We start from the raw sequence: 16,130 nt of genomic DNA on the forward strand, positions 1-16,130 counted from the left end.
TTATGAATAAATTTCAGTTAGCCATGCTGGAGGAAAGACCAGGTTGTTTATCTCTATAGAAAAATATTACAAAACTATTGTCAGGTCAAGAGGCAATAAAGGATATGTAGCCAAAAAAGTTAAGAGAAAAGTTATAATAATGTAGATATATATATAATATGTAACAATATATATAATATAGAAATTAAAAGCATAATAGTGATGTTATGTTACTTTTATGGATTTTGTGATGTTTGTGTTGTCAGTTTTTTAAACCTGTAATCTCATTTGAAATTGAAAGTTCATTTGAGTGTCTGGGAAGGAAAACCAGTTTCCAAAGAACTAAGGAGCAAGGGCAAAAATGATTGGACTTATGGGAGAGCTTGGTAAGCAGAGCCATAAAATGTTGAGATAATCCATGAAAGGGTTAGTCTTGACAAATAGAGGAAGGTTCTTTCTGTATAGCAGGAGAAAAAGAAAATGAGAGACTAAATATACAAGGAGACAATAGTCAGATGATATATAGAAATAGAACTTTGACCCCCCCCCCCAATCTGCAGCAAACTGCCTAAGAAATTAATTCCCTTATCTGCAATAAATGGCCCAGGAAGCCAGCCTGCTGTTAAGTCAAACTTGTAAGAAGTCAGATTGCTGTCACTAGTAACAATCCAGGAAGTTAAACAATAACTTCTGGAACAATCAGCTCAAAGTGGCCAGAACTTGATTAATAACTGACAACTTCCCTAAATTTTGTCCTTGTTTCCAACTTAGGACCACCAGAGAAAGCCAGTATGCATCCCTAACCAATCACATTGATAGCCCACCTGTAGTTTCCCCAGGCCAATAACCTCCAAAGAGGGCATGTCTGAAACCTTTCTTTTTTCTTCTCCCTTTCTCCTTCTCCTTCTCCTTCTCCTTCTTCTTCCTCTTCTTCTTTTTTTTTTTTTTTTTTTTAAAAAAGACACATTTATTCAGCGTCATGATCAGACTATTACATTTAGCAATCAACAGCATGGGTGCAAAAAAAAAAATCTACATTAAAACCCTTTGTTGGAATGCTTTACACTTTCCACAGAACAGAAACTAAAATAACCTGTTATACAATTAGTCACAAATACAGTCCTCGAGTTTTTTTTTGCCCATACACATGAGTATTGTCTAAAACATGTCTTCTTTGTAGCAGCTAGGCCCTGCCACCACTGTGCTTGGCTGAGTTCACAAATCTGTTGTAACCTGTAGCTTCCCTGTCACTTCTCTGGCTCTCCTCTCCTGCTAAGCTTTGTTTCCTGGCAGTAATTAAAACCTTCTGCCACTGCCGTAGCTGCTGCTGCTGCTGGAACCACCATAGCCACCTTGGTTTCGTGGTTTGGCGAAGTACTGGCCTCCAGTCTTCTTCTTCTTTTTTAACTAACAAGCATTCTGACTGCTCTCCCCACCTTTGAGTTTCTGCCAAAATATGAGTGATGGTAGCTGACACCCTTGCTATCACAAATTCTGAACAAGTAGCCTTTGCTTTTCTTATTTGGCTGTTCTTTTTTTATTTCCTTCAGGAGAGGGAACAGATAAAGACAGAGACTTAGTGATACAGAGGAAATGAGAGTCTCAAGATGGCCAAGAACATCACACGAAAGGAGATAGTTTCACCCATGGAGCCAAGATTGTGGAGCTGGATACAGCTTGAGAAGATGGAGAAGGTTCAGGGGGGATGATGTAGAGAACAGAGTAGGGAATTAATAATATGAAAGGGATATGGTAGGGTGAGTTTTTGAGCAGCCAGATGGTGGGGCTACACGTATCCTGTAAACTGAAATGTATAAATTTAGAGTCAAACTTGGAAGGTGACAGGGGCCAGGCAGGAAGCATAAGCAAACAAACTTGGCTAAGGACCGCAGGGAATAGTGGAGACTGTCTCCAGCTACAGAACATGCCCCACCTGAAAGGGGGAGCAGCTATTCAGGTCCCAGTGATTGGACCTGTGTGCTTCTGAAGGCAGTAATGGTGTCAGATACTCAATTTTAAAGGGAAACTAGAAACACAGAATTGTATAGAATTTTTTCAGTTTGTTTAAACATTGGCAAATAATGTGATTTTAAAAAATATCACTGATCCAGCAATTGCAGTACAGGGTGTTTACCTCAAAGATACAGATAAAGTCAAACAAGGGCCATAGGCACCCCAATGTTCTTAGCAGCAGTGTCCACAATAGCCAAACTGTGGAAGGAGCCAAGATGCCCTTCAACAGATGAATGCATAAAGAAGATATGGTCTATAAATACAATGGAATATTACTCAGCCATCAGAAAGGATGAATACACAATATTTACCTCAACATGGATGGAAATGGAGGAGATTATGCTACGTGAAATAAGCCAAACAGAGAAAGACAGTTATTGTATGGTTTCACTTATTTGTGGAACATAAGGAATAGCATGGAAGATATTAGGAGAGAGAAGGGAAAAATGAAAGGGGAGAAATCAGAGGGCAAGACAAACCATGAGAGACTATGGACTCTAGGAATCAAACTGAGGGTTTTAGAGGGGAGGGGGGTAAAAGATGGGCAAGCCTGGTGATGGGTATTAGGGAGGGAATGTATAATATGGAGCACTGGGTGTTATATGCAAACAATGTATCATGGAACACTACATCAAAAACTAATGATGTACCTGGGCTAATAATACATTATATGTTAATTAAAATTTTAAAAAAAACTAATGATGCACTGCATGATGACTAACATAATAATAAAAATTATCAAAAAATAAAATAAAATAAAAATAAGATATAATACATTCTATCAGTTTTGTTGTACATTCATTTGCTTGAGGCTTCAGAGAATGAACTGAAAGATACACTGATGCCTGTTGTTGTTAACTCATTCTCTAATACTCTGAACCTTTTTCTTACTGCTCTCCTCACTCCTCTAATCACACTGACTACTCTATTTTAAATTGCAACATCTCCAATAGCATTCCCTGACACCCTTCTCTTACTCCCTATTTATCACCTTATCACCTATCCCCACGCATTTTTATTACCATTTTAGGTACTGCCTATTTTGCTTACTGTCCTTGCCCACAGGAATGCATTACTTGAAAACAGGTAGTTTTTTCTGCTCTATTTCCAGGGCATAAAACAGTGCCTGGAATATAGTTTGCACTTAAATATTTCAATTGTTGATTAACTGTTTTTACACTTAGGCATTTTTAGCTACAAATTCAGGATTATTTTTTCTTTTAAATGATTAACGTTTTCACTTGCCTTGGGTGTTTTTACTCATAGACAAGATTGTTTCTTGAGAATAAGTATCCAATAGTAACATAATCAAATTATTCTATTAATGGGAGAAATTGACTTTGATGTTTGTCACATTTGCCTTAGCAGTGAATATTAGAAGTTGTGGAGTGAGGGTGGACAGGAAGGGAAAAGACTGGAGATGGTGACTTACATATCCATTAATAGTTGACTAGATGGCTCAACATAACTCCTCCTTGGAAGATAGCTAGAAAAACCATGTTAAATATAAAAATTAACTTCTTAGAACCATCAAAGATCTACCAACCTAGTGAAGAATTACAGAGGCGAAGTTCTGCAAAAAGATGCAACTCTAAAAAATGAGCCCAGTGACTGGGGGACTCCAACTGCTAATGCATTAGAGATAGCATTACCAGATAAAACAAAATCAAATTTGAATTTCAGATAACAGCAAACATTTTTAGGATAAATATATCCCAAATATTGCATGAGACATACTTGAACTAAGAAAAAGTATTTATTAGTTATCTAAAAGTTGTATTTACTGGATGTTCTTCAATATAAGAATGGACAAAAACTCTTCCCAAATCTTCCTTGAATATCCATGGAGCCATCATAGATATTAAATGACTGTTCTTTCTAAGGATTGACCAGTGCCGGGCATCATATTCAGTACTGGGAGAAGAGATACCAGTAAGATGCTCTCTTGGCTCTCAAGGAGGAATTTTCCTTCCTTGGGGTCTCTTGAATCAGTCACTTGCTTTTCCAGTGTTTTCCTATAACCTAGGGACTAAGGAGAGGGCTCTCTAGTTGGCCTCCTCCTTCCTGCAGTCCTGCACAGTCCTTCCAGATCAGCCTTCCTGAACCTCAACTCACTGTCTGCTTTTCCAGGACCCCTCAAAAAAATTGTTTTTCAGGCTCTTTATATCCAATAAATGGGTACTCAGCACTTGCTCTGTGCCAGGCACTATTTTCAGTGGTAGAGATCCACCAGGGCCCTACTGTAGCTGGCGGTTGGGAAAGACATAATGAACAAGTATGCCATCTGGCACATGATAGAAGTGCCATAGGAGGAATCTTCTATATTCAAGTGGTGACAACTTTTGAATATTACCTGAGTCCTGTGATCCTAAAAAACAGGGAAGTTTAAGAAATCCCTCCACCCTTTGTATTCCAGAAAATCCACTTACTGAAAAGGACCACCTTTTACCATATAACAGAGGTAAGACCCGTAGATACCTCTCTTACTTACCTATGACAAGGCCAGGCCAGGATCCTCAAAATTCCCTTTCTTGCTTCATAAATGATTAGCTGAACTGCTTGTCCCCACGGATCAACTGGAACAGCATCTTCATTAACCAAACTTTGGTTAAACTTCTCTTCTTCCTCCATGATCCTGAACTTTGGTCCATCCTCACCCTGAGTCAGCAGGGCACCCCCATCCCCCATGCCCAAGAATAGGCTGGCCTCAGGGTCAAACATTCTCTGTTCTACTATCCAATTATAATAACCGTGATCATACTACCCCATACCTGGTTCATTCTAGCTTTATTTTTAACTACCTATAAAATAAAAATTCTTTTTGCCTTACCCTGGAGATGGATGTAGATCCCATGGTCATGGTGCTCTACTTACTGCAATAGTCTTCCCCCCACAACCGTTGCCATAACCCTTTTGAACAGAAGTTTCTCCTTACTAAGTCCAGATTTGCTTTATATTTGATATTGGTCAGTGAAGGTCTCTCTTTAGAGCAACATTTGAGCAGAAGCCTAAAGGAAGTTAGGGAAGGGAGCATATTGATTCCGCCGTCAAATGCTCTACCCCTGAGCTATACCCCCTAGAATACCGATTCTGGTGGGAAGAAATATTCCATGTAGGGGAACAAAAAATGCAAGACACAAGGAGCGATCATGCTTATCATATTCAAGTGGCAAGTGAGAAGGCCAGTGGGCTGGATTACCATAAGGATGAAAGCCATAGAATATTAGGACAAAGAGGTACTGGGAATATGATTATACTGGGCCTGGATTTTATTTTAAATGGGATGGGTAGCCATTGGAGGGTTTCTGGACAGAGACAACTTGATTTTAATGAAGTCACTTGACGATTGTATGGCTAAAGCTAGAAATAGGGAAACAGGTTTTTACAACACTCCAGGCAAGAAAGGATGGTGGCCTAAGTAAGGGACAGAAGTGGTGCACATGATGAGAAATGCTGAGATTCTGGATTTGTTTTTGAGACAGAGCAGTTTGCTGATGGATTAAATGGGAGTGGTAGAGCAGGGCAGTGAGAGAGAGGATTCCAGAATGAATCTAAGGTTTTTGACTTAAGTAACTGGATTTATGGACTTATAGCTAACTGACCTGAGAGAACTGGAGGAGAAAAAACTATGGAAGGATCAAGAGTTATCTTTAGGGTATGTAAATTTAAAGCATCAATTATGTATTATCTTAGCGTGGCAGAGCCCAAGGCCTATGTGTAAGTAGTTTCTTTAGGAGGTACAGGGGCCAGCAATAAGAAAAGGGAACAGGAATGAAGAAAGGCCAATAAAAAGGTTTGATATTAAGGTTGCTGCCATGTGCAATGAAAACTCAAATCCTCAAAAGTACCTGAGAAAATATACAAAATGCCTCCAGGATTGTCTGTCTGTAGGGCAGGGGGCAGGAGCCCTTATTCACTAGCTCCCCACCACTACTGGTCAATAGTTTCTCCAGGCTTGTTAACATTATTAACCTTTTAGTTGCCTATGCTCTGAACAAGTCCAGCTGTCTGTTCTGGGGCATTGGAGGAAATCCCAGGGGGTAGAAAAGGAAAATTCTTTTTTTTAATTAATTATTTTTATTAACATATAATGTATTATTTGCCCCAGGGGTACAGGCTGTGAATCATGGGCTTACACACTTCACAGCACTCACCATATCACATACCCTCCCCAATGTCCATAACCCAACCACCCTCTCCACACCCCACCTCTTCCCAGCAACCCTCAGTTTGTTTTGTGAGATTAAGAGTCTATTATGCTTTGTCTCCTTCCCAATCCCATCCTATTTCATTTTTTCCTTCCCTACTCCCAAACCCCCCACTCTGCCTCTCAACTTCCTCATTCAGGGAAATCATATGATAATTGTCTTTCTCTGATTGATTTATTCGCTCAGCATAATACCCTCTAGTTCCATCCATGTCATTGCAAATGGCAAATTTCATTTCTTTTGGTGGCTGCATACTATTCCATTGTGTATATATACCACATCTTCTTTGCCCATTCATCTGTTGATGGACATCTAGGTTCTTTCCATAGTTTGGCTATTGTGGACATTGCTGCTCTAAACATTCGGGTGCACGTGCCCCTTCGGATCACTACGTTTGTATCTTTAGGGTAAATACACAGTAGTGCGATCGCTGGGTCATAGGGTAGTTCTATTTTCAACTTTTTGAGGAACCTCCATGCTGTTATTCAGAGTGGCTGCACTAGCTTGCATTCCCACTGTTAGGGTCCGTGATCAAAGGAACGAGACTGATATAAAGCGAAAATCAAACAAAGCTTTATTTCACGCCAAGCATCAAAAATCAAACTGACCGTTCAGGGCTATCTCTTACGAAAAGACGATGACGATGATTCCGACAAGGTCACTCCCAAGAAGGCCGCTCTTGACGAGGCTGCTCCGCAGATGAGGCTGCTCCCGGGTTGGAGCCACTCCCAAGAAGAGGCCACTCCCAAGAAGGCCACTGCTGGTGAGGTCGCTCCCCGGACAGGGCTGCTCCCAAGAAGAGGCCAATCTGGAGGAAGCCGCTCCCAGGACGAGGCCGCTCCCAATGACGAAGAGGCGATGATGACAGCGACGATGATGAGCAGGACAACACCGATGACACAGACTCTGCTCCCCATGACGCCACTCTGACAAGGCTGCTCTTGCGAGGCCGCTCCCCAGACAAGGCTGCTCCGGCGAGGCCTCTCTGGAGGAAGCCTCTTTCCTGACGACGCTGCTCCCACAGGGCTGCTCACCGAGGAGGCCTCTTCCCAGACGAAGCCGCTCCCCGGAATGACACAGCTCTGGCGAGGCAGTGGCTCAGGGTTCCCGGCGAGGTTGCTGCCATCTAGGCTGTTTCCTGCGGCGCCGCTGCCGAGGGTCGCGGTGTGTGGGCGGGGCTGCTGGCTTCAGGGCCGCAGGTGTCTCGGGGCTGCAGGCGTCGGGGCGCTGGCAGCACGGGACCGCCGGTGGTGGGACTGCTGGCGGCGTGGCCGCTGGCGGCTCCGGGATGCCGGTGGCCGAACTACTGGCGTCCGGATCACCGGCGGCGCTTATAGCTCTTACAAGAGCTGTTACAGCTCTTCTTTTGCTCCCGCCAACTCTTCTATGCTGCTTCCGCCGACTCTTCTGCTGCTGCTGCTCCCGCCGACTCTTCTCCTTCTGCTTCTTCTTCTTCCTTCTTCTTCCTCTGACAGCTCTCCTTCTCCTGCTCCTCTCCAGCCTGCAGACCAGCCTTTATGGGGGTGGTTGAGCCCTGTCCCTACACAGGTAGCCAATTGAATCCCAATTCACCCAGTGAATATACCCATGCCCCACCAATTGGACGTCTCCAACCAGCCTGCCCCGCCCCTACTTCCGGGTCCACAAGCTAGTTCCTCTGGGAGAGGCAGGCCCTTACACCTACCAACAGTGTAGGAGGGTTCCCCTTTCTCCACATCCTCTCCAACATCTGTTGTTTCCTGACTTGTTAGTTTTAGCCATTCTGGCTGGTGTGAGGTGGTATCTCACTGTGGTTTTGATTTGTATTTCCCTGATGCTGTGTGATGTTGAGCACTTTTTCATGGGTCTGTTGGCCATCTGGATGTCTTCTTTGCAGAAATGTCTGTTCATGTCCTCTGCCCATTTCTTGGTTGGTTTATTTGTTCTTTGGGTGTTGAGTTTGATAAATTCTTTATAGATTATGGATACTAGCCTTTTATCTGATAGGTCATTTGCAAATATCTTCTCCCATTCTGTCAGTTATCTTTTGGTTTTGTTGACTGTTTCCTTTGCTGTGCAAAAGCTTTTGATCTTGATGAAGTCCCAATAGTTCATTTTTGCCCTTGCTTCCCTTGCCTTCTTCCCTTGGAAGAAGATGCTGCGGCTGAGGTTGAAGAGGTTGCTGCCTGTGTTTTCCTCAAGGATTTTGATGGATTTCTGTCTCATGTTGAGGTCTTTTATCCATTTTGAGTCCCTTTTTGTGTGTGGTGTAAGGAAATGGTCCAGTTTCATTTTTCTGCATGTGGCTGTCCAATTTTCCCAACACCATTTGTTGGGGAGACTGTCTTTCCCATCGGACATTCTTTCCTGCTTTGTTGAAGATTAGTTGATCATAGAGTTGAAGACCTATTTCTGGGCTCTCTATTCTGTTCCATTGATCTATGTGTCTGTTTTTGTGCCAGTACCATACTGTCTTGATGATGACAGCTTTGTAACGGAGCTTGAAGTCTGGAATTGTGATTCTACCAATTTTGGCTTTCTTTTTCAACATTCCTCTGGCTATTCGGGGTCTTTTCTGGTTCCATATAAATTTTAAGATTATTTCTTCCATTTCTTTGAAAAAAAATGGATGGTGTTTTGATAGGGATTGCATTAAATGTGTAGATTGCTTTAGGTAGCATAGACATTTTTACAATATTTGTTCTTCTAATCCATGAGAATGGGATGCTTTTCCATTTCTTTGTGTCTTCCTCAATTTCTTTCATGAGTACTTTATAGTTTTCTGAGTATAGATTCTTAGCCTCTTTGGTTAGGTTTATTCCTAGGTATCTTATGATTTTGGGTGCAATTGTAAATAGGATTGACTCCTTGATTTCTCTTTCTTCTGTCTTGTTGTTGGTATATAGAAATGCAACTGATTTCTTTGCATTGATTTTATATCCTGACACTTTACTGAATTCCTGTATAAGTTCTAGAAGTTTTGGAGTGGAGTCTTTTGAGTTTTCCACATAAAGTATCATATCATCTGCAAAGAAAGAGTCTGACTTCTTCTTTACCGATTTGGATGCCTTTAATTTCTTTTTATTGTCTGATTGCTGAGGCTAGGACTTCTAGTACTATGTTGAATAGCAGTGGTGATAATGGACATCCCTGCTGTGTTCCTGATCTTAGTGGAAAAGGTCTCAGTTTTTCCCCATTGAGAATGATACTTGCTGTGGGTTTTTCATAGATGGCTTTGATGATATTAAGGAATATCCCTCTATCCTACACTTTGAAGAGTTTTGATCAAGAAAGAATGCTATACTTTGTCAAATGCTTTTTCGGCTTCCATTGAGAATATGATATGGTTCTTGTTCTTTTATTAATGTATTGTATCACATCAATTGATTTGTGGGTGTTGAACCAACCTTGCAGCCCAGGGATCAATCCCACTTGATTGTGGTGAATAATCCTTTTAATGTACTTTTGGATCCTATTGGCCAGTACTTTGGTGAGAATTTTCGCATCTGTGTTCATCAAGGATATTGGTCTATAATTCTCTTTTTTGATGGGGTCTTTGTCTGGTTTTGGGATCAAGGTAATGCTGGCCTCATAAAATGAGTTTGGAAGTTTTCTTTCCTTTTCTATTTTTTGGAACAGTTTCAGGAGAGTAGGTATTAGTTCTTTAAATGTTTGGTAGAATTCCCCTGGGGAGCTGCCTGGCCCTGGGCTCTTGTTTGTTGGGAGATTTTTTGATGGCTGCTTCAATCTCCTTACTGGTTATGGGTCTGTTCAGGTTTTCTATTTCTTCCTGGTTCAGTTTTGGTAGTTTATATGTCTCTAGGAATGCATCCACTTCTTCCAGACTGTCAAATTTGCTGGCATATAGTTGCTCATAATATGTTCTTATAATTATATGTATTTCTTTGGTGTTGGTTGTGATCTCTCCTCTTTCATTCATGATTTTATTTATTTGTGTCCTTTCTCTTTTCGTTTTGATAAGTCTGGCCAGGGGTTTATTAATCTTATTAATTTTTTCAAAGAACCAACTCCTAGTTTCATTGATTTGTTCTACTCTTCTTTTGGTTTCTATTTCATTGATTTCTGTTCTGATCTTCATTATTTCTCTTCTCCTGCTAGGTTTAGGGTTTCTTTGCTGTTCCTTCTCTAGCTGTTTTAGGTGTAGGCTTAGGTTGTGTATTTGAGACCTTTCTTGTTTCTTGAGAAAAGCTTGTATCTCTATATACTTTCCTCTCAGGACTGCCTTTGCTGTGTCCCACAGATTTTGAACAGTTGTTTTTTCATTATCATTTGTTTCCATGAATTTTTTCAATTCTTCTTTAATTTTCTGGTTGACCCATTCATTCTTTGAAGGATGCTCTTTAGCCTACATGTATTTGAGTTCTTTCCAAGTATTCTCTTGTCATTGAGTTCTAGCTTGAGAGCATTGTGGTCTGAAAATATGCAGGGAATGATCCCAATCTTTTGGTACCACTTGGACCTGATTTATGAACCAGGATGTGATCTATTCTGGAGAATGTTCCATGTGCACTAGAGAAGAATGTGTATTCTGTTGCTTTGGGATGGAATGTTCTGAATATATCTGTGATGTCCATCTGGTCCAGTGTAACTGTCCCTCAGAACAATGTATTACTTAAAATATAACCCATGGGAAATTTTACTAGTTACCAAGTATGTTTAGATATAGCCTTAAGAAAAACACATACTGGCAACAGGCCTCTGGAGGAGAGGACGATATATGACCTTGAAGCTGAGCAGCTGGGGATGCCCAGCTCATTCAGGGCAGAATGCCACCTGCTTCATTTTTCCATTATCTGTCCCCATTCCCCTACTCCCCCACCTCCCCTGGAGCAACTGTAGCTAATTAGATATGTCCTTTGAATGTGTTTGCTCAACTATAAACTTTATACTACTTGACCAGACATATTTTGCCTTCCTTCTTGTTTATCTACAAGGCATATGATTAATGTTTAGCCTTCTTCGGCTCTTCTATTGATTACTGTCTATACCTAACAGAAATGGGACTGAGGAGTTGTTTGGGGCAACAGTCTTTTCTACTTTTGTTCCCTGCTCCCTTTCTCTTGCAGCTGAGTTTTTGTGCCTCATTCTTCTTCCATGTGCCTTCAGGAAGTGGCAGGCCAGTGTGTCATTTAAGGCCTTTATTTCCTTGTTGATCTTTTGCTTGGATGATCTATCCACTTTAGTGAGGGGGATGTTAAAGTCCCCTACTATTATTGTATTATTGTCGATGTGTTTCTTTGATTTTGTTATTAATTGGTTTATATAGTTGGCTGCTCCCATGTTAGAGGCAATGTTACTTAAAATTGTTAGATCTTCTTGTTGAGCAGACCCTTTGAGTATGTTATAGCATCCTTCCTAGTCTCTTATGATAGTCTTTGGCTTAAAATCTAATTTATCTGATATAAGGATTGCCACCCCAGCTTTCTTTTGATGTCCATTAGCATGGTAAATTGTTTTCCACCCCCTCACTTTAAATCTGGAGGTGTCTTTAGGTCTAAAATGAGTTTCTTATAGACAGCATATTGATAGGTTTTTGTTTTTTTATCCATTCTGATACCCTGTATCTTTTGATTGGGGCATTTAGTCCATTTACATTCAGAGTAACTATTGAAAGATATGAATTTAGTGCCATTGAATTGCCTGTAAGGTGACTGCTTCTATATATTGTCTCTGTTCCTTTCTGGTCTACAACTTTTAGACTATCTCTTTGCTTAGAGGACCCCTTTCAATATTTCCTGTAAGGCTGGTTTGGTGTTTTCAAATTCTTTAAATTTTTGTTTGTCTTGGAAGATTTTTATCTCTCCTTCTATTTTTAATGATAGCTTAGCTGGATATAATATACTTGGCTGTGTATTTTACTCAATCAGTGCTCTGAATATTTCATGCCAGTTCTTTCTGGCCTACCAGGTCTCTGTGGATAAGTCTGCTGCCAATCTAATATTTCTACCATTGTATGTTACAGACTTCTTGTCCCAAACTTCTTTCAGGATTTTCTCTTTGTCAATAAGACTAGTAAGTTTTACTATTAAATGATGGGATGTGGACCTATTTTTATTGATTTTGAGGGGGATTCTCTGTGCCTCCTGGATTTTAATTCTTGTTCCCTTCCTATATCAGGGAAATTCTCTATTATAATTTGCTCCAATATACCTTCTGTCCCCCTCTTTCTTCTTCCTCTGGAATCCCAATTATTCTATATTGTTTCATCTTATGGTATCACTTATCTCTTGAATTCTCCCCTCATGGTCCAGTAGTTGTTTGTCTCTCTTTTGCTCAGCTTCTTTACTCCGTCATTTGGTCTTCTATATCACTAATTCTCTCTTCTGCTTCATATATCCTAGCAGTAAGAGCCTCCATTCTTGATTGTACCTCATTAATACCTTTTTAAATTTCAGCTGGGTTAGATTTTAGTTCTTTTATTCCTCCAGAAAGGGCTTTTATTTCTCCAGACAGGGTTTCTCTAATATCCTCCATGCCTTTTTTGAGCCCAGCTAGCATCCTGAGAATCATCATTCTGAACTCTAGATCTGACATATTACCAATGTTTGTATTGATTAGGTCCCTAGCTGTCGGTACCGCCTCTTGTTCTTTTTTTTTTTTTTTTTTTTGTGATGAGTTTTACAGCCTTGTCATTTTATCCAGATAAGAATATATGAAGGAGAGAATAAAATACTGAAAGGGTGGCAAAGACCCAAGATAAATGTATGCTTACCAAGTCAGAGGAGACCCCAAACTGGGGGGAGAAGAAAGGGGATAAGAATAAATTAAAAAATATATATGTATGTATATGTATTAGATTGGTGAATAGAACAGAGCCACTCACTTGATTTTGGGTGTGTTTTGATCTCTTGGAAGAAACTACCTTCCAAAATTTTATAGAAAGAAAACATATATATATACACAAAAATAAGAGTAAACACCATGAAGGGATAGAATATAACTGTAAAGATGAAAATTTAAAAAAAATTCTAAAAAAAGGGATCAGTAAGATAAGTTGGTTGGAAAAAGAAAGAAGAAGAAAAGGGGGGGAGAGAATGTGCTCAGGCTGGAGACTAGAACAAAGCACTGTGCTAGATTTAGGGTATATTTGAATGTATTAGAAGAAACTGTATCCCAAAATTTTTTAGAAAACAGAAAACCTTATATGTATTCAAAAAATAAGGTTAAATACAATGAAGGATAAAATATGACTATAATAATGAAGGTTTAAAAAAATTTTTTAGGTAGGTATTGTGAAGATAAACTAGTTAAAAACATTAGAAGAGGAAAGAGGAAAAGTTAAAAAAATAGAATAAGAAAAAAATAAAATTGAAAAAATTTAGTTTAACTTTGCAAGACTAAAGGATCATGGGGAGAAAGCCATGAATTGCATGAATTGTTTTCCCCTAGCTCTGGAGTTCCGCTGTTCTCCTGATCAGTGAACTTGGTCCTGGCTGGATGTTCTTGCTGATCTTCTGGGGGAGGGGCCTGTTGTAATGATTCTCAAATGTCTTTGCCCAAGGTGGAATTGTACTGCCCTTGCCAGGGACCAGGCTAAGAAATCTGCTCGAGATCACTCTTGGGAGTTTTTGTTCCCTGAATGCTTTCCATAGAGGTCTGGAGGATGGGATTGAAAATGGCAGCCTTCCAATCTCCAACCCAGAGGAGCAGAGGGCTCAGGGCCCTATTCCTCAGTGTGCCCTCAGAGAAAAGGGGTCAATCACTCCTGTCTCCCCGGTCTCAAGCTGCACTCTGGGCTCACCCACCCTGTGACTGAGAGTTTCTGTCTCTGGTTCACAGCCCTGTTTGGAGTCTCCAAACCCAGCAGATTCCTGCCTCCAGAGGAGGAAGGTGTGTCTCTCTGAATCTGCCACTTGTGGACTCCATGCTCAAAAAGTAGTGGCCCGACTGTGCCGCAGATCATGGTTTGAGGTAACCCCAAGCTGAGAGCTCACTCCTCAGCTCTGTCTCTGTAGTCAGTTTCCCCGCTCTGATATCTGGGAACTCTGCCACATTCAGACACCCCCAGTCTTTCAGTGACCCCGAGGGTCCTGAGTCCACACTGTCCATGCGAGGGCTCCACCCCTGCTTAGCTCCTAGAGTGATATCCTTCAGTGGAGCAGACATCTAAAAGTTCTGATTTTGTGCTCCACTGCTCTGTTGCTTGCTGGGAGCTGGCCCCTCCCACCGCGGTCTCTCTTCCTGTGGCTTTGGATTCACTTCTCCACATGTCCTACCTTTCAGAAAGTGGTTGATTTTCTGTTCCTAGAATTGCTGCTCTTCTTCTCTTCGATCTCCTGTTGAGTTTGTAGGTGTTTAGAATGGTTTGATAACTATCTAGCTGAACTCCTGTGACCTGATGTCGTTTCAGTCCGCTACTCTCTGCCATCACGTTGAGACCCAGAGAAGCTATTGAAAGGAAGGAAAGATGCAAATTGAATTAATTTTCCTTGTGTCTCTTTTGGATGCAACCTCCAAATACAACATCATCAACATCATCAGCTGCTCCTGGGATTTTGTTCCCTCACTCTCTGGTCGGCGATGGTTGTTAAGAGGAACCACCCTTCCAGCCTCTCTAGAACATCAGCAGTTGAGGTGGCAGGAGCAGTAGCATCACCCCAAAAGGAAAATTCTTGATGAATGTTCTCTGCTAAGTGAGTCAAAGCCAGAAAAAAAACTGTTTATCCTGGCCACTTGGATCAAAAACATGGGAAAGGGACTACAAAGCAGGATGTGGTGCCAGAGATATATAACTTTAGAGGTCATCAATGTGTATATAATGTCCTTTTGAGTGGAAAATTGACTAAATAGAAGGAAATTTTCCCTATCAGAATTCGAATCAAACCATGTAAGCAGACATCCACTCTACCTACTGTAAGCTTGATTCTGACACAGCAGCCACTAGCATAGTCCCTTCCTAGCTGAGGTTATCCTGTATTGGATAGTGAAATGGCAAATCCCTCCTCCAAAAACGAGATAAAAGACTGTAATAATGACCCCAATTCAAATGGAAAATTGAGAGGCATAAATATAAGATCCCTTACAGAGATGCTAGTGTGCTTGTACCTGTAACATAGTCATTCTTGCAACAGGTATGTGCTTGCTTCAATCTCCCACTCAGATCAAAGGTGGTTGTCTCCTGAAGAATCATCTCTTGGGAGTACAGGTGACTAAGCAGCCACCAGAAGAAACAGTTAGGAAATGATTGATTCACAGCACTTTTAAATTACTTAGCTTCCTGCGCCTCTCAGTGGTAAAATGAAGAGCTTAGACTAGACAATTTCTAAGGTCCTGCTCTCCTCACAGATTTCCATTGTTTTCCATTTTGGACTTAAGACATTGACCGATTGAGTTCTTCTGACTCAATGACACAATCAAAAGTTCTTATGATCAGGGGCACCTGGGTGGCTCAGTGGGTTAAAGCCTCTGCCTCTGGCTCAGGTCATGATCTCAGGGTCCTGGGATTGAGCCCTGCATCGGGCTCTCTGCTCAGCAGGGAGCCTGCTTCCTCCTCTCTCTCTGTCTGCCTCTCTGCCTACTTGTGATCTCTGTCTGTCAAATAAATAAATAAAATCTTAAAAAAAACAAATTAAAAAAAAAGTTCTTATGATTAAACAGCATAGAGCACGAGGAAAGAGTGATGACTCATCCTTGGTTGCTCTGATTCTGAAGCCCTGTAGTGGGTAGAGAGTTAATTGAGATTCTCATGTCTGGACTTTAATATCTGAAGTAAAATACTGGCCTTTGATTTTTTTTTTCTAGAGGTAAAATAGTATCATTGATTTAAAAAACATTTTAAAGTTTCCAATATGTTATTCTTTGCTGAACACCAGATTGATTGTGTGATATTCCTGGACAGAACATTTACAATCTAAAACTCAATAAGAAGCTAACCCTGAAGAAAGTATTGGAAATACTTAAGAGAAAGCAAAATGACCATTTCTTGGGAGA

This window comes from Lontra canadensis, unplaced genomic scaffold (assembly GCF_010015895.1).
Source record: "Lontra canadensis isolate GAN:19392208 unplaced genomic scaffold, GSC_riverotter_1.0 scaffold20, whole genome shotgun sequence".
Taxonomy (NCBI): Eukaryota; Metazoa; Chordata; class Mammalia; order Carnivora; family Mustelidae; genus Lontra; species Lontra canadensis.